This window comes from Cryptomeria japonica, chromosome 9, assembly GCF_030272615.1.
Source record: "Cryptomeria japonica chromosome 9, Sugi_1.0, whole genome shotgun sequence".
NCBI classification, from domain to species: Eukaryota; Viridiplantae; Streptophyta; class Pinopsida; order Cupressales; family Cupressaceae; genus Cryptomeria; species Cryptomeria japonica.
The window spans coordinates 62,085,031-62,108,604 of NC_081413.1; positions in this window are offsets into that span (position 1 = coordinate 62,085,031).

Consider the following 23,574-nt stretch of genomic DNA (forward strand, 5'->3'; position numbering starts at 1 on the left):
TGGAGATGATACCTCTACCCTAGGACATGTGGCCAGAGATCGAGGACGCCGACATGGATGCCGAGTATACAGCTTATTGGGCAGAGCATCCATTCCCACGGTTGACAGATCCAGGAGAGGCACTGGAGGGAGATGGGGGGGAGATGATGATGATGGTGGAGGTGATGGGGGCCGAGGCCGATGGAGGAGGAGGGGAGTAGTTGGAGAGAGGAGGGTTGCACCTCAGAGGGAGGGTGGAGAGGAGAGGCAGGCTCGGGTGGTGAGGGGTCGCGGTGGATTGTCGCTACAGGTGCCAGCAGCACAAGGTCCTTGACAGGTACAGGCACAGGGACAGGGACAAAGACAGGTACCAGTACAGGCACCAGTACAGATATAGGTATAGGCACAGGGACAGGCACCCATACAGGGGGAGCCACAGGCAGAGGCAGAGGGGGATGACCTGGTGGAGGCCGAGCTGCTAGATCTGAGGGAGATCTGCCAGGGCTAGGTAGATGAGATCCAGGAGCTAGAGAGGGAGAGGGATTGGCTCAGGATGAGGCTCAGGGATACTGAGCGAGAGCAGGATCAGGCTATCCAGTGCTACACAGAGGCTGAGACAGCACTAAGGGTAGGGAGATAGGCAGCTGAGGATACAGGGGCAGGATACGCTTATGTCCTACGGGCAGGAGAGGAGATAGCCTACTGGAGAGACCTCTACTACGGTGCAGTGCCAGTAGATCAGCAGGCGAGGAACTTCCATAGACCGTCGCGTACAGCGACAGCTACGGGAGGGAGCCGGAGGAGATAGGCATCGAGTGGTGGGGTTATGGGTCCTCCACCACCACCAAATAGAGGAGACAGGAGGGATGATCTTGGGGCGGGTCCTTCAGGGGCTCAGATTCCACCGAGGCCAGGCGGCTCCGAGGGAGGGAGTTCATCATAGCCTTAGAGGGCTCCCTATGTATCAGTTTTGTACCATTTTTGTATTGTAGACACCTGCGGGTGCTTTTTTAGCCATATGATTTTGACATCATTGTATCATGACACTTTTGATTATATATATGAGATGATTCATCTTTGCGGTAGCTATATGCATGTGTACCTATGTGATGAGATGTTCTTATGTGATGTTTGTTTTTATGCTATGGATGCAAATATGTATATGATGTAATGCAATATTTTTGTTCTTTTATGTTTTATCTATGTATGCATGATGCAAATGTGAATGTATGTAATGCAGATGAATATGATAATGCAAATGATTATTGTGCTAACAGGTGTTGTGTGCAGGATGTGATGCAGTTGTGATATCTATATGTATGTATGAAATGCTTATATGTGGTAATGTAGGTGCAGCTACATGAAATGCAAATGTTTTTGGTGTGTCATTATACTCAGTCATGTGATAGCAGGCTACGCAGACTCGAGAAGGATGATGGAAGTCAATCAAGAAAGGGGGGATGAAAGACAGAAGATATGAAAGTGAAAGAGCTTCTTGTGCGTTATCATCATTGAGCTTTATTATGGCAAGTAGGTTATGACAATCAAGGCATATGTTCGACCCAGAAAGTCATTGTACCTGTTTGCATGGAGATAAGACAGTCACAAACAAGGAATGCCCCAGTTCATACTAGACTCACAGTGTCCTCATATCCTTGGACAAGTCATAGAATTACTAAGAGATAATCCACAGACAGCAAATACAAATAGGTGACGATACCCCATCCTCGCCTTTCTAGTCAAAGACATCCTGGAGATAGAATCTCTAGTCAGAGACATCCCGAAAAAGCTAAAAGACATGTCACCAAAAAATAAAATCAAAAGAAAACCAAGACTTAACACCAACATCCATTGTAGTCCTCAAGTTTAGTGTCTCTTGTCACTTGTATAAATCTTATTTGATTGTGGTCACAATGTTTACTTTCACAAAAAGGATAGATAGCACTGAACCATAATGTTGTCTGAGTCTGTTGAAAAATTTGATTTGTTGAAGCCCATTGTTGCTACTATGTCTCATCTGAAATTGACTGAATCCATGAAACTAATACTTTATTGCGAAGAAGATGGAACTTTATTGCGGATCTGTGATGCAAATGCTGCTTTATTGTGGATTGTGCGCGGATAGACTAAAGAAAGCTAGAAGAAACTATACTCCTCAGAACGTGTGATGTTCTCAGTTCCACACCCATTACTAGACGTAGGATTTGCCTTAGCCACAGATAGGATTTGATTTATTATGGATGGAAAGGGATGTGAAAAGGGAGGTTTATTATGAATGGCTAACCAATCTTAGGTAGATCAATAACAAGCCATGATGGGAATGGGTAAGTTTATTATGAACGAATAGGTTGTGAGTGTGTGCAAAGTGAAAGGATGAAAGTGAATCCTGAAGGAGGGAGGAGCAATGTCTCTACGCATGGCGCTGGTGACCCAGTTTTCACCATGGTACTTGCCCAGGGCGCCACTGAAGTGGTTGGACGAAATTATTTCTCTTTACTTTTTTCGATTTTTCAATGTTTTTTTTTTTTTTTGTGTCACAAGGCCCCTGTTTGCCAGGTTTTCACCAAGTAACGATTTTTTTTGTTTTATAATTTTTTTGTATTTTTGAAATTAGTATACTCCGAAGAGCTATGTGTAAAACCTGCGAAGGTGCATGTGTTGATAGGATCCTCCAAAGGTTCACCTTTTGTAGTTGAGAGCTGATATGCACCAGATCCATATGCTACTGTAATGATGTAAGGACCAAGCCAATTTGGTTCAAACTTGCCCTTCTTCTCTCTGTCTTGTTGATTTTTAGGATTTTCTCTGAGATCTAAGTCACCCACCTCAAATGTGCGAGGCTTGACCTTGTGATTGTAGTTGCATTGTTCCTTGACTGAATGATGTGTAGCTTGATTGCATGTCTTCCTCGATGAAGGAACTAAGATAGAATTACTAGTGTGTGGACTACACAGGCCCATATGCGTGTCACCTGAAGAAGTTTGGGCATCCTTGATAACAAAGTCCCTTGAGGAAGCTCCATTAAAGGTCCATGACGTATCGCCAGAAGGGAATGGATGTGTGGAACAAGTGGATGAGTTATGAAGGCTTATGATTATGAAAAGAAGTGAAAGTAGGATAGCATGATGGAGACTTAGGATCAACAAGTATTCTTTTTGGCTTGAAATTGTAGAACTTTTGCCCCTAGTTATTTTGATATTAGGGGAGATCAACTCTTGTTCCTTTTCTTTCATAGGATTTTTATCCTTGACTTTGATTTTTGCAAAGTCCAATAGCTTTTGATTTTGATTTGGACTAAAGCACTTTTCTTTATTTTTGACTTTTAAATTTTTCTTTTCAAAGCTTGATTCTTGATCCCCAATGACTAAGGGCTTTTGTGATTCTTGTTGATCCAAGTTTGGGAGATGAGTGGATGAAATGGTAAGGCTATGTGAGTTCTCAAGAGGGCTGGAAATACGCTCAACAGATTCTTCTTTGGAACCACTCTTAGGACTATTGATATCAAGAGATGCTTGCACCACTAGAGGAGATTTGCATTTAGACTTAGTAGCCACAACACTAGGTGGTTCACACCCAATTCCTTGCAAATTGTTTATAGATTGTTCCTGTAGATTGAATGTCTTAGGAGACAATGAGAGTTGATCAACATGAAATATATACTCACCACATCCCATGTCTTTAAACTTGAAATTTTCTTTGATCTCTAATTGTTTGGATGTAGAAGCTTTCAATGATTCTGGATCCACATATGCTGAAGAAGGAATAGCTTCTTGATTGACTGGGATTGTTATTTCTGATGTAGGTCGCAGATTATTGCAATATATAAATGGATTTGGATCTGCTTTGACGGTCACTTCAACTCCATTGTGTGGAAACTTGATACATCGATGATATGTAGAAGGGACTGCGCTCATCTCATGAATCCATGGACGTCCCAAGAGTATGTTGTATGTGAGATCTAGATCTAGGACTTGACAAACCACATCCTTTGTAACTGGCCCAACTCTGAGAGGTAAGGTAACTGTACCCTTGGATGAATGTTCTTCATCATCATATGCCTTAATGGTGATTTGATTTGTTGAATTCACAGCTTTATCAGAATATCCCAATTGTGTAATAGTGCTTAATGTGCAGATGTTTAGACCTGCTCCTCCATCTATTAGGAATCTTTTTATTTGATGTTTGTGTATGAAGGCTTCAATGTGCAATGGTGCATTATGTGGCTGACTTACGGAGGCGTCATCGGCTTCTGTGAAAGTAAGTGAATGTGGAATGGAAAGGTATCCCACCATGGCTTGAAACTGGTCCACGTTCAGATTAGTAGGAACGGTAGTATCTCTCAGGATTTTGTCAAGAATAGCTTTATGTGCGGGAGATATGCGTAATAGTTCAAGGATGGAAATGAGCGTGGGTGTCTTCCCTAGTTGTTCTACAAGGTCATACTTAGGTTTGGTTGATGAAGAAGCGGTGTTCTTGGCTGGAGCACCTTGCAAAGTGATTTTACCTTGACAAGTTGTAACATTACATTCAGAGGTAGGTTCCGAAGAAGATCCAACACCTTTTAGGATGATCTTGGGTCTCTGGGTAGAATTCTCAGACGTTTTGTCCTTGATGATAATGGTAGAGACATAATTGTCCATCGAGATGTGATTTATGGTTGAATCATAGTTATAGGATGCTCTAGTATAGTTGGTTTGATCCTCTGTGGCTTTAGCTTTTCCCTTGTCATGTTTTGGGAATGGTTCCTTAAACATCTTATGTTCTTGATTAGATGAATGTCCCTCAATTTCAATGTCACCTCTATCAATGAGATCTTGTATGATGTTCTTCAGTCGATGGCAATTTCCTATCTTATGACCCTTGCTCTTATGAAATTCACAATACTCATCATCATTCCACCAATTTGGTTTAACCTTTGGTTCATATGGAGGAAAATCTGGAATAGTGATTACCTTGTTTGCCACTAGCTTTTTGAAAACTGACTCAAGTGGTTCTCCCAATGGGGTGTACTTCCTTCGTGATCTGGAAGTTGTTTGAGTATTCACCTGATTGTTTGTAGAACTTGATCCAGAAAAAATGAATTTGGGTCGCACTATGTTGGCATCAACAACACCATCATTGACTGTGTTCTTGTTCTTATTCCAAAATCTTGGCTTGTCTTTTCCTTTAAAGTCATCTTTGTTTTCCTTGAATATCTTAATGATTCCTTGTTCAATTAGGACCTTTTCTATTGCTAAGCCTTTTTCAATGATGTCCTTGAAGGTGGACAAACAAGCTTTCCTTAATTCATAACCAATCTCTTTGTTAACATTTTGGATGAACATTTCTACCATTTGTTTTTGTGGAATTTCACAAGAGCATCTGCTGGCTAGATTTCTCCATCTTTGTAAGAATGATGCAAAAGACTCTCCCTCTTTTTGCTTAGTGTTGTACAAAGTAGTGACTGATATGTCTGTCTCTATGTTGTAGGAGAAATATTGAATAAATGCCTCTGCTAAGTCACCCCATGACTTAATTCCAGGTGGAAGTTGGGAGAACCATTCCATAGCTTGATCACCTAAGCTTTGTGGGAATAATCTCATCAAATATGTCTCTTCTGCTGCTAACTCAATGCAAGCTATGAAAAAATGTCTTATGTGTGCCTTAGGATCCCCTTTTCCTCTATACTTATCAAATTTAGGCGTCACAAAGTGTGTAGGAAAAGGAGGCATTGGAATGCTCTTGTCAAATGGATAAGGACATATGTCTCTCATTGTGTATGTTGGCTTCGGTGTATTTATGTCCTCCATTTTCTTTTGTAAGTCCCTGATTTGTTGTTCCAAATTGTTCTTAGGTGGAGATCGACTTCTTGGACCATACCCCATGCTTGAGGCACCACTTGGAGGAGGAGCATGTTGCATATATGGATGATATTGATCATACACATGTTCATATGGAGGAGGTCTATAGTGATGCTGCATATATGGACCACTTGGTATAGATTCATGTTGAGGAACACCATATCTATTTTGCGCATGTATACCATATTCTACAGGCATGTCATGTTCCATTGTGTTGCCCCCAAATTTGACATGAGGTTTCCTTGTGTCCAAATTTTGAGCATGCCTTTGAACATCCAATTGTTTTGGTGGTTGATCCTTAGCATTAGTATGTGATTGAGCATATTTGTCTGCATAAGACTTCCATAATGGTCTATGAAGGTAAGTATCATATGTTTGACCATGTGTATGTGGGACCTCTAGCTTTTGAAGCAAAGCTGATGGTGATTCAGGTACCACGTGTGGTCCTCTATTTCCTCCACTATTAGGTCTCCTTTGATCCATGTTGGAGTTAGGTTGTTACAAAGGTCGATTTTCCATTATTTGAGACATTTCAAAATCATGAGGTATCTTGGCTCCACTTTGTGCCATCATTTGTAAGAAGTATTGTCTATCCCTCCTCATTATTTCCTCAACCAATCGATTGAAATGGGGATTCATAATGGATTCTTCCACATCTGCTGAATGTACTGAAAAGTTGTCCACATTGTCATTGTGTGTAGCATTGTTTTTTATAGTGTCCATGTTCTCAAAATTTGGAATGTTTCTATAGACATCCATGTCAGGTAATGTAGTATGATTAGAATTGAAAAAGATATCATTGTCATACTCATTAGAACTCATGTTTGTGGACTCTTGAGCCTCTTTAGTTTCTCTCCTAGATTTTTGAAGACGGGTTTCAACCATGAACTAGCTATTGACCAAGATGTGAGAGACTAGATGAAAAATGGAAAGAGTATGGAAGACCAAGAGTTGGATGGAATGTAAATGAATCTGAAGTGTACTTGCAATGTCCAAAGTGTAAGACCAAGTATGTATGTAGTAGAGTAGGTGTGACTTCCAAAGAGAGGATAGTTTCTCTTGATGAGGTAAGTTGACCTTGACTCTAAGTAAAACCAAATGAGACCCAAAGGTAAGAAACCTTGATGAGGGACCACTTAGCAAAGTGTTATTGTATGTAGTGTGTTGACAAAGTATGATGAGGACAAGCAAGTGACCTTTTGACTCAAGTTTAGACAAATGTGAATGTAATGTAAGATGTAAAGCAATGATGGATTTTGTGAGACCCAAAGACAAGTTGAATGCTAGATGAACCCTGGAGAGACGACCTAGGAAGCTCAAGAATTCCGAAACTGACTGTGTTTGTTTGCTGGACTCTAATAGTTTTTCAATTCTGGACACAGACGAACCTGTATACTTCACAGACGCGGTTTCCCGACACAGACGCGGCTCTGTTTAACATAGATGCGCTTCTGAGATTTTTTTTGCAAAGTGTAATGTTGACTGTTGGAACACAGACGCGATTCTACCCTTCACAGACGCGGTTTCATGACACAGACGCTATTATGCCCGACACAGACGCGTTTCTGCAAATTTTGTGCAATTTTTTTTCAATCTGTGAAGTCATTTTATTGTGACCCAATCTAACTATTTGACTTTTTTTCATGACAAGAGGACACAGTGTTGATGAAGACCCAATGTTTGCAAGTGTCTAGACTCAAAATGACTCCAAGAAAAGTGTGTTGTTTGATGTGAAAATGTTTTGCATACACATGAAGACACAAAAGACACAATGTTTTGTTGTTTGGTCTTGAATGTTTTGAATGTTTAACATAAGTCAACCACAATTCTTATGGCTGGCCAAGACAATAGTTGTTGATCCCACATGGGGTTTTACCCCCGAGGCTATGCTATTCAGAGCGGATACTTAGATGCTTGACCTCACTGGCTCCACCCTCAGCACTCACTTCTCGGGTCAGCCAAGCATCAGTCCCTATGAAAACTCCCCATGGCGAACTTTGTATCTCTACTAAGAACCGTATGTGTGTGGGCCGCTACCAGGGGTCCGACCTCCTGCCTCAACAACTAGAAGGATTTGGACCTCTAAAACAAAATGGTGCTAGTAAGGGCATCCGCTTGTGTGGCCATACATGTGGCACTTTCAGGTCTGTAAATACAAAAGGCTCCCAGCCGGTAGGGGTTACGCCCTACAACTGATCAAATAAATTTGATCAAATGGGTTTATGGGGAGACATAGTGTCGGTATGAACTAATCAGCACATGTTATTCATAGTTTTCACCATGAATACATTTGATTATAGTGGTTCGGATGAGGTGGGTTTTCCTCGCTACCACTTGGGTCGTTCTCTCCTCACTAGTAGTCCTAATGACCACACGGGAAGACAGGCCCTCTAAAGATTAAACAAAAAGAGCCTATTGCTCAAGACACAAAAGACAATGATTCAATTTTAGTGCACCAATTGAAGTGTTTTCTAGTCTATGAAAACAAGGCATACAATAAAAATCCAAAAACCCTTGCCAAGGACCTGCAACAAAGAGTTGTTAGTAGTTTGGATTGTTTCAAATGATCACCCCTTCCTGCAAGCACACAAGTTATGTAAATTTTAAAACCCAAAAGACTTTGTGAAAATAGGGGCCTTCAACCAAACGATTTTTCTTCCAAGACAAGCTACACCAATTTTGTTAGCTAGATCTGAAAATGTTAGTCCAAAAATAAACCAGATCTGAAACCCTAAATGCAAAATCCGAAAACTGAATCAATAAAACTTCAAAATTTTGAAACAGGTGATACACAGATGCGATTACCCTTGACACAGATGTGACTCTGTGACACAAACGCGGTTCTGTGAGACACAGATGCGGATAAAAACCACAGACGCGCTTCCCAGACACAGATGTGGATAAAAATGTCATAGACGTGTTTCCGTAACACAGACGCGCCTTTCGGAAACCTAGAAGATAAAATTTTGTTGAAAACACAGACGTGATTCTAGATGTCGCAGACGCGCCAGAAAATTAAAAACGCGATCCGAAAGTATGTAGACGCGAAAATGTCAAAAATGTTGTCAGAAATGCCAGATCTGTAACTTCAAACACAAAATCTGCAACAAAATTTTAAATGCAAAAGGGACAAGGGTCCCACTGGGCGTGCCGAAATGTATATGGTGAAAATGGATAACAATAATAACAATATTGAAAGGCTAAATGAATTCAACCACAAAACCCTAGCCTAACAATCAACAAAGATCCACCATAACATATGAAGATTACCTAAGACAATGCAAATCACATGAAATCACAAAGATTATACCATCACATGTCTAATAGGGTTTTGATCTCCATTCTTCCTATCTCCATTGATCTTGCTTGATATATTTGCTCTCAGATTCTATGTGCACAAGAGCTCAATAAAGAACGGAATGTGGTTGCAAGTAGGATCGTAGTGTAGTCAATTGATCAAGTCATTAGGGTTTGATAATGAAGGAAGCATCTCCTTATATAGAAGACACTATATGAAATGGAGGGATAAAATTGAGAGGTGTAAAAGGAGGTCGGCTATGATTAGAGGGTAGGTAAAAGAAATAATAAAATAATGAGAGGGGTAGGTAGTGTATGATTTAAGAGATGAATGACATGTGTCATGGGTAGAAAAGGTTAATGAATTAATTAAATAAATAAAGATTTATTTAATTAATAGAAGAAGTGGGATAATTAAATAAATAAGATATTTATTTAATTTAGGAAAGGGATAATTTAAATAAATAAATGTATTTATTTAAATGAGAAATAAGGCTAGAAGAGGATAAATGAATTAATTAAATAAATAAGGATTTATTTAATTAATAGAAGAATTAGGCTTAGATAATTAAATAAATAAAATATTTATTTAATTAGACTGGACAATTTTAGGTGTCTACAAGTTCAAATCCAAAACTTGTTCAACTAATGAACTTTTCATACATCTAAGTTTTCCAAACCTATTTTTAGAACCTTAAGTTACTCTTTGGTTTTAAATTAATACCCCAATCAAACCAAATCTATCCCAATCCTCAAATATAAATCCTCCTAATGATTATTAAGAACCATAAACCATAATTAATCAATAACCCAAACAATCCAAATGATCAAGGAAAGTTCCACGTTGGAGTTAGGGTTGGTTTAGTTGAAAACCCTTCCCATCTTATGCCATGGCACAATCTTTCTTACTGTCATAATTTAGATGTTTATCTGTGTTCACCAATTACTTATAATGGAGACAACTAATGCTAAAAAATATATGTGTAAGCCATAAATTTGTGTACATATGTAACAAATTATAATAAAAAGTTACTCTTTTGTCATTTATTAAAATAAATATTAATATTATATTAAATATATTTTTGTAAATATATGTGTAATTTGTTCATTTAATTACAATATTATTTGTTTATTTACTAGTAAATCAATATTTTGAAAAATTTATGTAAACAATGTCAAGAGATATCATTTCGAGAAGACTTAACCATTACTGTAATTCAATCTGACCTTTAAAATATCTAAGAAAAACTAAGATGTGTTTTTCATGCCTAGAAGCAATCCATCCACACAAGGAAATGGAAGCTCCTCCAAATTCATTTTCAGTTCTTTCTCTTTGAAGATAGCTTGGTCTAGGCAATAGATAGAGGTGTTGAAATGATTGAGATTATTAAATTGTCCCTATCTAGCAACTTGTTGAAGAGCTCAATACATGGAAAAATATGGTCATGTTCAAGCCAAGGGAACATAACTTGACATAAAGTTGTCCACCATTGCTAGGTTGACCAAAGTTGTTACAATTCAAGGAATCCATTAAATTAAATAAATAGATGTTTCAATAAAAAATTGGATAGAGACAGTTGAAGGTTTATGTTACATGAGATGTTTGGATTGTATATATATAATTTGATTGAGTTGTATGGATCATTTTACATTATAATTAGTATGAAATAGGAAGATTTATATATTATTATTTTAACCATTCTAAAAAGAATTCATATTGAATTGTCTAAAATAAAAAACAAATGTTACAATTTGATAAGTTTTGGTTCATGTCACAAGCTACATATTTCATAATTATGCTTTTATTGTAGTGAAAGATGCTTTGGATGCTTAAACATAAGTATATCTTATTTCTAATATTACATTGATAAACTCAAGTACATAAATATTAGTTTAAAATATAACTTATGTACCTTATATAACCATTTTCAATTCTTTCATACTCCTCTAAAGAACCCTGGTCATTTTTTTAACCTTTATCACCAAAATGTTTCAACACCCCAACACAAATAACACTTCCACACCAAAATTTCAATTATTGCTAAAAAGTAAGGACTCTTGAAAAATCTAACAATAATCACTGACATACTAATATCACTCCCACATCATAATTAGAAGTGATCGAAGTATAACAAGGGAAGCCCCAAGGCATAATAGAAGTTGCCCTGTCAAAAAAGTGAACAAACTATTTAGGATGAAAAATGGATGGGCTAAACTAGATATCAACTCAACTAGGACAAAACCCTCTTTATTAAACCTTGGAATACAAACCACAAGGGGTTTTAAGATTGACTTGATTTTACTTGAAGAGAGTCAAGAAATCTCTATGCTCTATTGATTTGTTTCTTGAAAGATTTCTTGATTGATTTAAATGTAAACTAACTAGGTCCTAAAGCATGTATGGATGAACACATAAAATAATTAAACTAATTGATAGAGAATATGAAAGCTAAATAAATTATACAAATGAAACAGATTCCTGGAAATGCACCTATGACATAAAGTAGAGTTGAAACTAGGTGGAAACTATGGCTAGGATACCTAGGCCGAACTAGTGCTCAACTAAATATGGAAAGGAGATCTGAAATCTAGATCCTCTGTGCTATATTCCTCCCAAATTTTGACCCAAACTAGGAGGACTATGCAACTAGGTGGTCTAGTCCTAGAGAACTATGATACTAGGCATTCTAATCTAGAGGACATGCGCACTTATTGTTAGAGTCCATGCCTTCTTAATCAAATTTCCTAAGAAGTTTTGTCTCTGAGTCCTAAGTGCTTATGTATCTTCCAATTTTGATTGATACATATTTTTGAACCTTCAAAAGAGAATGAAGATACATATCTAGCTATATAGAGTCTTTCCCCAATCAAGCCCCTATTTAGGTGATTTCCACCTCCATGAATAGACAAGTTAAATATGAAAACAATCCAATGTGTACATTGAACCTTAGGCACATCTAATATTGTGACGAGCGTAAGTGCATTAACATAAATAAGAGCCCTACTCAAATGTATTAGAGTAAAACAAAATTGAAACAATCAAAATTAATCCATAAATTAAATCAAGAATACAAAATCACATAACTGAATGATAGAACTTAGATATGAGGCTAAATTACAAAAATGTAATAATAACATGAAATCATACCAAACCCCTTAGGGAGAGGCTTAAACAAATCATTAGTCACTGGCTCTCTATCATGCTTCAATATTTCTTGAAGCTTCCATCATGATGAATAAATACTGATGAAGACTTGATGTTTATTGATTATTCCTCATATCTATAGACCTGTAGACTCACTTTTTGTTGAGCTCTCTCATAAAAAATATTGCACTTAGATTACTTGCAAAATGTGGAAATTTAATTTACTTATATATGAGTTCAAAGCTTTGAACAGATAAAAAGTTGAACTACAATGGTCATGTCACAATTTCAAGGTAAGATCTATAAATGTTAAGGCCAACACGTTACTCTCAAAACTTATTCTGCCAAAATCAATCAGACTATGTGGCTGACCCATATTGTCACAACAAAATAGGCTCCAATGGTTATAAAAGCAAGATAATAGGGCCCTAATATCAAATCTGGAATATATATTAGGATTGATGACATTTAAATGGGAAATAAAATAATTTGAAATTTAAAATAAGGTAGAACCCCAAATAATCTTGAAATGGTTTAGAAAATAAGGCATAGTAAAGTAAGGGCCCAAATAGGAATGTGTTAAAGTTTTAAAGTAATATATGACTTATATTCTTTAGTTGAGGATTAATTCAATGCTAGAAATGGTCTTAAAATGCTAAGGGGAATTTAAAACTAAAATGACCAATAGAGTGTAAAATCAAACTCATAATCAAAGGAGTATAATTTACGACACTATATTTAGCCCCCACTTTAGTGGGCGTATAACACTACATGCATATGCAAGGTAAATTATAGGAAAGTTAACGAAAAATGATTTTTTGAAGCATGTTGAATGAGTCCCCTAGTGTAACAATACCTACAATAAAATATTAGGAATTGCACTATGCAAAACCACTTTGTTAGTGCAAATCAAAATCACCTAGAATGCTTACTAATAGTGATGAAATTTGAAGGTAGATATATGCCCCCTTGTGTCTAATTTCTCATTTAGGATGTAGAAATAGGGTATCATGTGTACCATGTCAAATTGTGAAAAGTAGTGATGAAAAAATCCAACAATAATCTCTTAAAACCACTCGAGGAGTATTTGGTAAGAAAGAGAATGAAATCATGATTTCAGTGCAATGAACTACATGTAAATCATAGTTCTCTAGCTTGCGTTATAACAAATTGATTGAACTTTACTAAATTATGGTTTTAAAGAGAATTTACCTTTAAATAGTGAGAATTCCACTCTTCATTTGTCTTATTCATTTTTTGTCTCTAGTGCAAAGGTCCATGCTATTTCTATAGTTAGGACATTTTCTTTGCTTGAAATCATTTTTTTTAAAGATGATATCTCTTTGGTGTTGAAACTGTGTAATCTCTCATCAAGAATCCACTCTATTAGGAATTAAGGAAGCTGTGCATTCTTGATCTCCTTATCCTTTCTTATTGTTGAATATTTTATCTTTATTAAATATCTCCTCTCTTTTGAGAAAGATATCTTTAGGTAAAGATATATTTGTTAAGGATATCTCCATAGTTTTGTTCAAGTGTTTATTGTTGACGTGGATATCTATCTTCTATAATATGTCAATATAATAATATGTTTACATCTTAAATGAGACATGTGAGGCCTCCTTGTTGCTTATGCTTGGTGTCACTACAACACACATTTTTTAGTATCATAACTTGGTGCACATTGTAGCACCCATTTTATAGTCACATTTTCAAATTATCTAGAAAATAAAGATTTTAGTTTGTATTCTTCCTTAGCATGAGTCAAATAGCATAATGTACCTTGATAGACTTACTTGAGTCCTACCTCCTGAACATGAATCAAACAACATAAGGCACCCTTTTGGCTAGTGGAATTTTTTCCTTCTTGCATCATTAATTGATGTATGTCTTTGTTATTTATATAATTCCAATTGTTCTCTTATAACAACATTTCAAGCATAGTATTAGTTGTTGAGGCATTTTTCACATTGAGGTCTCTTCAACTAGTTCTGATTAGATAATGTGTGAGAGAGATTGAACCCTTACATATCAGCCTACTAGGTGGGGCAAAGGGATCTCACAAGAAATAAGAAAAGAAACAAAATCAAGAAGACCTAAAATTAAAAACAAGTTACCCAAAAAAGAAAATTTAAAAATTGCAAAAAGGTGAGGTAGTAAGACAAAGAAAGAACGGAAGGGGTCTCTTTAACTAGTTGACATGGAAACTTTTTTTTTAAAAAAATTTTAACATTGTATTTTATGTATATTTGATGGTTATTTCATGGATTGATAAGATCCTAGAATGTGATTATGATTGCCCCTCAAACATAGAGTCATCTTATCCATAGCTTGTCTTTCTATTAGCTGCTTTATCTCTTCATCTTTACTTTATCATGAGTATGAGCATATGTTGATACTCCTACTAAAGTGGGGCCTAAATGTAGTGTTGTAAATTATAAGCCCTTATAACTTCACACTTTTTTTTAGGCCTTTGTTTTAGTGTATCTCCTTTTAGGTCATTTTCAACCTTTCTTTTTGGCCTTATCTCATCCAATCTACCATCATGTACTCTTGAGGTGACTTGATCCAAACCTCTTGGCATGTGCATTATATAACCACTTGTATTTTGCAGTTTTTTGAGTGGACTATGTGTATTGGATGAAAAACTAGGGTTTTACAAGTTAATCCTTGTAAAATAGGAAACTAAATTTTCAAACAAAAAATTAAAGGAATGGAGAACTCAATTGTTCCAATGCAAGAGGATTGATTGCAAATTAAGTTATTTTTCCTTTATCATGTTAAAATTGATTTCAATGCTATATCTAGGTTGAATGATGAAGAATTGACTTGAAATAGTAGAAACAATAGTCTATAGATGACATATAAAGGCATGGAGAAAAGTCTAAATTAGAGAATCAAAGAACCATCTATGTTCAGCCCAAAAATGTGGGACCGTGCGACAATTTGCATCTTGATCCCTGATGTCAAATATGAACAAACTAGAATATTTGGAATTAGGATGTTGCTCAAAATCTATTCCTATAAGCTTAATAAAAATTCTCGGGACCATGGCATTTTTCACCATAGTCCTTTGGTTTTCACCTTTACAAATGTCAAAACTAATTGTCATTGTCTCCTCTATTGGAATCTTTTTCTATGGCTCCTCAGTTTGTTGTCTACACACATAAAAAGGCAATTGATGTTCTTGATAGGGGTTTTCCTATGTCAAACCCTAGGTTTGGAATTAACCCTTGAATTGAATTGAATTTGTAAATAGAAATGTTAAAGTAAATATTGAATGATATAGCTAAGATTTGTTGCAATTGATAGTGGATGATGATGCAATTATCTTTAGACGTGATCACAAGAATTGGTATAACAGCATGAATTAACATAACATAAACATGAATGACCTAATCAAACACATATGATTCCATAAATATTGTTGTATATTTCCTACTCCATGCATCATTTTGAAATGCTTGAAGGATATGGTGGGATGAAATTTTGTCTTGAATGCTTGATATTTATTGTTGAGAGATAAAAAAAATTATGATATGAGTAGATGTAAAAACTAATAGGAATAATACTCTTATATAGGGTTCCCAAGGTAATTCACCAATTAAAACGACCTCCAATGATCAAATTGTGACATCGAGGACCAAAACCACCAAGGTGGGAGAGTGCCCCAAACCATTTAAATTAGATCCTATTTAAGGAGGACCAATATGCCCAAGGCACCCTAGTCCTAGACCATGATTCCCAAGGTGTCATGGTCCACCAAAATAGGGAAAACAAGCAAGAGATCACAAGTGTTGGCATGAGACGTTGCATTGATGATCAATTCTTGTCATTGATGGTAACTGGCATTTGGTGAGTTAGATATCCAATCCACGATTTGTGATTCCTTTATTCTAGAAGATTGATTGAGGTTTAGTGAGGTCCAGTAAGAGAAATAGTGTAACCGATAAAGTGTGCAGTTTGGTGGTCAGCGGATTATTTTGGTTAAGTATTTTTCTTTGCGAATCTAGGAGATATGTTGTGGATATGCAATTCACCTTATTCCATGATTGTGACCTCCAGTGTTAAGTTTGGTGTTGGTTAGAAGATCTGGTAGACCATTTTTCAAGTATAACAGTGTTTTGGTGTAGTAGAGTGTAAAGATTGGTTGTGCGGATTGTGAGGAGTAATTTTGATAATTGTTTGTGTGCTCGAGGTTGATGAACTGAAATATGGGAAGCATGTGGAAATATTTTTTTGGTTTGCTTATCTATTTTTGGATTGGTTTAAGCCGACTTGGATTACACATTTCATGTTATGTTTTGTACAGTTTTTAGGCTGACATGGAATTGATCTAATTTGACGATGCGGATATATTAGTCTGATTAACATGATCATTTGGTAAGTGTGTGATGATGGAGGAATATTGTATGAGCGATTGTACAAAGTTGTGTGAGTGATTGAAAGTTTTGTGATCCAATATATGACACAACAACAAAGCAGAGCAGAGAGACCGAATAGTTGCTGAAGACTAATTGTTCTTAACCAGAACAACTTTTTAGCCTTTGTAGATGCTACTATTTAATTCAGACATTCTTGTTCCTATTTGTAATCACTTGTAAGGAACTGAGCCTTCCTCTAGGTTGTATCCCTCTTTTGTAATTGAGTAGTGAGCTCTAGGCAATATGCCTGAATGCATGTGCATTCTACTTTATAATATTATCATACTCCTGATCACAATATTATAATATTGTGGATCTCAATCCCACCATGTTTTTTCCCTTAACCAGGTTTCCATGTTAAAATATTGGTGTTATGTTGTTGATGATCTTGGATTTATGTTTTTGCATTTACTTTAGTTTATTTGCATAATGTGTTTGTATGATCAGGTTATTGAAGTCAATTTTGTTGAACACTGATTCCCCCCCCCCCTCTTAGTGTGCCCTTGATTCCAACAATAAGGAATATTCTGAGACATGGGTTCTATTCTTTGTGCAAAAAATATCATTAAATTCAAGTACAAGGTTCAAAATGGACCTGAGAGATAGCTAAGATTTAACACACAAAAGTAGCAACACAAAAGGTGGTGTAGATTATGTATGGTTACAATTTATAATGCTATATCTAGCCCCCACTTTAGTGGGAGTATGAGGCCATGTATATGCTCACTATAAAGTTGTAGAAAAAGAGATAGATATGATGAATTAAGAGCAATATCACAAAGAGATAAGGAATCACTAAATTCAAGGAAACAAGATCCCCAAGATTAGGATCTTAACTCATGCAATAATTTGAAAGGACACAGAAGACAAAACAAAAAGACAATAGACACAAAGGGGTTAGTACTAAAAAAAGGCTCCAAGTCAACTAGTTGAAGCAACCTCAATAGTCAAAATATCTCAAACACTAATATCATTCTAAGAATGCTATTAAAAGAATACAAGTGGTCACATAGAAAGAGAAAGAGCATACATCAAGAGATGAACCATGATCCAATGACTATTGAGGTATGTTATGCTTATTCATTCATGGGGGAGAGAACAGAAAAGCATGAATTCCACAAGCTAGCAAGTTGTGTTATGCTAAGTGATCCATGAGACAAAAAGAAAGAGGGAGTATGGATACCATATGCTAGCAAGTTGTGTTATGCTAGGTGATCTATGGAGGCACACATTTTTATGGGACAACAAGTTGCATTAAGTTGTGTCATCCATGTAGGAAGGAAGAGTCGAGTAACAAGATGTGTTATGGTGGATCCACTCATCATAAAAAGAGAGTAAGAGGAGTCGAAAGGTCTAGCAAGTTGTTCTATGTGAGTCAACTCAGTCAAATAAATTACCAAAATAAGGGTTGAAAGGTCTAGCAAGTTGTGTTATACTAGTAAACTCATCCTACCAAAATATCACCTAGTTTCAAGAGTTAAGCATCTCATTTAAGACTTTGTTCTAGTTTAAAGCATACAACAACTTGTATAAGACATGTAATAAAGAAAACCAAACAAAGCACATTATTTTTAAGGAAATCTATGACCTTGAATTGAACAATCACAACCAAGATAGTAATCATGAAAGAAAATATATAACTTGAATAGAACAAGCATAACCAAGCAAGTCAATAACTTGAATTGAATGCGAATAAGAAAGCAAGGCATCATGCAAGGAAATATGCGACTTGAGTTGAACAAGAATAACCAACCAAGGATGCATAGAAATATACAAGTTGAATTGAACAAGGATAGCCACGCAAGGTGTCATGCAAGGAAATCCACACCTTTAATTGAACATATGCTACAAAGAGGTTGTGATGTATACCCCTCTTTAAAATTTCAACATAACCCTATATTGATACCTGTTACAAAATTTTCACCTACAGGCTCAATCAGGTAGAGCCACTACGTTGTCAAGATAATAGTGCATTTTAAATCCTCTTACATTATATTCATTTATTAAAAGTGCAATAACTGTAAAGATTACAGAGTTCAAGGAAATCATTTCATTTCTTGTAAATGAATATAACATAGAAATATTTATACAATCTTTTCAGAAAAATAATGTCATCTTTCTTCATTGAATATGAAAATGTACATGTTGTCTCACACAAGCCATGAGACTAGCCTTTACTTCTTTGGAAAAAAAGAAGAGCATCTAATATATGAATAAGTAAATTAAAAGGCATAAGAATGTAGAGAGGGTAACTAGTCATTGCCTATATGGCTGGTTAAGCATTTTGAATGGCTATTTGAAGTTGGCTGTCCCTATGTGTCCTGAGTCCACCCAAGTGTCTAGTTTCTTGCATTTGATATATCAATTATGTTAGATCTTGAAGGATCTAAGCAATGACTAGTTATGCATACTACATGATCATGTTCTTATGCATATATTTGGTTGATCTCAATGTACATAAAAAAATTAAAGACATATATCAGTAATAAAGAAAGTGTCGTTTGCTAACTTCTTTTGTCATGTGCAGAAACAGGTATAATTAATGTTCATTATCATGCATGTGGGGTAAAATGTGGCCCTCATAAGGGTTGAGCCCACCATGCAAGTGAAATAGTTGCTTCATCTTCCCCTAAGGCTATTTAAGTCTAGAAACTTGTCAAAGAAATAATCAAGTTTAAAGGGAAAATATTGGTGTTGATCTTTGTATTCGTTATCAAAGTACTCATTTGACAAAAACTCTGGACTTGAATTGTCTCAGAGTACTCATGTTAATCATAGATATTAAACTATTAAAGGGACACGACTTTGTGTCCTAAAACCTTTTGGCTTAATCTTACAAGTCAACCATTATTAGAGTTGTAGTCAAATCTATGAAGTAGCATGAAAAGATGCATAAAGGACACATGAAAAACATAAATGTTGCAGGTTTGTGGTTACAACGATAGGGGAGAATGTAGATAAAAAATGTTTTAAAAGTGTGAAATCAGTTCATAATTGGAAAACACGATTAAAAGTAATTGTATAATTATTAAAGGGACATGATATTATTATCGTGAAACCTTTTAGTTAACAATTTCAGACCTAATAGAGCAAGCACTGAGACATTCAGCAAAGGCTTTCAAAAGGAACAAAGAGAGATCTTTACTTTCAATAAACCATGGATACAATATACAAGGAAAACTCTCTACACTCAGGCAAAAATATAATATTGCGATTAATAAACATGAAATAGTCACATCTTCTGAGAAAGTATGACTCAAAAGGGTTAGTGAAAACATAAATCAATACAATTCTAAAGAGCAAAGTAGCATGAAAGGATCATCATTTATAAGGGATTTTTGTGACTGGTGTCAATAAAAACCATCAATGGCTAGACATCTTCAAAAGCAGTCCTTTTACAGTTTCAAGGAGCCCCAGTCACTGTCATGACAATCATATGCCAATATCCAAAATTTGAAGATCAAAGAAAATAACAGAGCATCTCAAGTAGGGATAGTTCATAGGTTACAAATTTTGAATCATAGAGGTGACATCAAAAGATAGTAAAGTGCAGGCATAAAAGCGTTGTTCATAATGAGCAAGTGAATCAAAACATATACATGTTCGATAATGACAATAAAAAGACCTTGTCATGGTCCTGTTGTAGAACACTCATGCACAACCATGCACAAAGAAAATATACAATGATTAGTCCAGTCTCAAAATTACCATTTACTATCAAATGATTAGTGATATAGTTGTGATCTTGTTAAGAGCATATATAGTTAGGTGGAATATCTCATTCAAAAGGATAGTAAGAAAGTCTTAAGGAAGGTAATAAACAATGATCTTCGAATCTAAGGAAGCCTCACAAGGAGGTGAGATCAGGTTCAAAAGCCATCATGATTAGGGTGCAATATGACAGAGATCATGACATGAAAATCTACAGTCACAATACATGCTTACAATTGTGAAGACACAACTCTTTGTTACTATAAAGCTTTGAATAATTTGTTGATCAACAAATTGAAAACAAAGAATCACGCCCTAACACAACCCTATGTCAAGTGTTAAAGAGAATTTCTAGGTGGTAAATCAAGAATACTCAGCCGAGGCTACAAACAAATACTATGAAGACCCTTGTGGCTTTTTATTAAAACAACCTACAAATCAAGTGTAATTCAAGATGCATGGCCATGATAGTGAGGCCATCGCTTTTAAAAGAGGAAAATGGAAACTACAATAAGTCATGGCCATAGGAATGGAGGTCGTTAAGAAAAGAAGGAAAAATCCCTTCCATGAATAAGCCCCATCGAGATTTATAGTTTCAAAAAATCAGATACACCTTCGCAGTAACACACAAGGAGAAATAATGACTGCATAAAAGAAAGGAATCGAGAGATATCATGGAGAAATGAAAAATTGTGATCACACAAGAGTGATTAAAGAAGATATGAGAACCCAAAGAAAGTCCGATAAAACATCAAAAATAGAATTTTATCAGAGCAAACAATACAATCCACGGGTAGTGTTTTTGTCTCAAAGTCTGAGCTTGCAAGTTGCGTGCAATAGAGAAAAGGATATATTCCTTTTGTAACTCATTTCTAAGGTAGTTTGCATTATATAATTCATGCTTAGTGACTCTTGAAGTTCTGCATTTTTTGCCATTTTCATGTAACTCTTTTGGTCATGTATTACAATGGGAGCCTTGGAAATCAATAAGATAAGTTATTTTACCTTCTTAAATTTTTGTGTTACTGTATGTGTTTTTGAGTGATTGATCCTTTAGCTTGTGAATTTCTTCATTCCTAGTTATTGTGTCTCATTCCTAGTATCTTTAGACAGAAAAGTATATGTAGTTGTAGGTTGTAAGTTGTTTTAAGTTGTAGGTGTTTTGAGTTGTGAATGTTTATTTCCTTCAAAATCCACATGCATATTAGTCTTCTTGCAAAATATTGATGCAAATACATATCTTTATTGAGCTGTGTATATCAACTTTGTTGTTGATTGCTTTGTGTTTACAAGTTGTTCTGCAGGTCTTTCTTGATATTTAGGTGCATCACTCTTTATTTCTTAAGCTTTTAAGCTTTTTAGTTCATGTTCTTCCTTACCCTTTACCTCTTCAAGTTATTAGTATAGGTGATAACCAAATAGAACCAGCCAGGATCCGGCCTTATCCGAAGGTTAAGTCCAGTTATAGGTGACCCACAGCCTTGGATTGATCCCATGTTTCTCTAGAAAGCTTAGTTTTCAGATTTGCATAGGGTGCATTTCTAGGAGATAACAATACCTTCAGGAAAAGATAGAAACAATGATACTCACCTTCATCACAAATGAGATATCCTTTAGGCAATAATATACATAACTCCAAGCTAAAGAGGCATAACTCTTATGAGCAATGAAAAGATATTTGTAAAAGACATATATCCTACAACAAGTGTAAATGTATCCTTTTGAGGGATGCATAGAGAAAGATATATCTACATAAAGATCCAAAAATAGACAAAATATTTTATTGGGAAAACATCATTCGAAGGAGAATGGGACAAAGAATATATATCTTCCCTAATGCTAGGAAAATATAGATACTTAGTAAAAGATTGCACACATTCAGTAAGGATAGATTGTTCATAAGAAGAAGTACTATTTCAAACAAAGAACAAGTCTGACCAAAGAACATATACATACTCAAATGGAGGACCAACCTATGTAAGAAAGGACATCAAGTTATAAAAATGCAACTTAGCAAAGGAAAAAGGCAATATTTGGAAGGAAAAAGAGAGAGGATTGAAATGCTACTCTTTCCCCCAAGAATGATTGTATTATAATTTGTATCACCACATATGATAAATATACCCCAAATAAGGTAAACTATCAGTGTCACATAGTGAGGAGTAGTATAATAGGGCAAATAGAGTGCTAATGAACCACCTTAAAGTTTGGATCAAGAAAAGCATGAGATCTGGTGTGATATGGATAAGAGCTCTATCACATAAATCTTGAAAAATTCCTTAAAATATTTTCAATTACTAATACAATGAGAATAAATATGATGAAAGAGGTAATACACAATACCATATTTTCTTTTATAATTATCAATAAATATAGTAAAAGGAAAGGTAACATTTTTATTATATTTAAGCCTCCAATAGATTCTTGTGGCTAATTTTTATTGATTGTAAATATCGATATACATCTTGTCCCTTAAGATCCAGGGAAAGGTATACTAGTGGAGGGAGAATAATTTTTTTCTTGTGATAAAAGGATTAACAAGGAAGGAGGAATATTGTTTGATGTAGGAAGATTTTTGGATGGATGAAAATTTATCTCTTTTATGAAATAATATTCAAGCTTTTTAACTTTAGAGAGATCATCCATAGATGTTTAAGATGATGAGAATGGGTGTCCTAGACCTTATATAGTGTATTGTGAAGGAAGATCTATAGGGACCTTGATTTCTTGTTCTTGTTTTCTAAGTTTTGGTCCAATATAGCCTTGTTGTGTAAGGACATGTTCAATAGCCAAAGGAATGAATAGATGAAGAATGAATATCCTTTGTAGGGAGATTCTCCTTTTTATCATTATTCATGACCATTTTATTAGGTTTGGAAGGAGAATCCTCATCATCTAAGGTTGTATTTTCTCAATATTATATTAGGAGATAGGTCATGAATAAAAATCATAACATCATATTGCCTCAAAATATGTTGATAATTAGGATAAGCACTAGGAGAATAAGGAGGATCTAGAGTGATTGGAATACTACGATGCTTACCTTGCCCCCTATCTCTAAGATATCTCTATGGGAAGAGGATGGTTCAATATTACCCTTAAATGTTGATTCTCCCTTGGAGAGATCATTGATAGGAGTTGTATACGGTCAAAATGGATAGTAAAAATAACAATATTA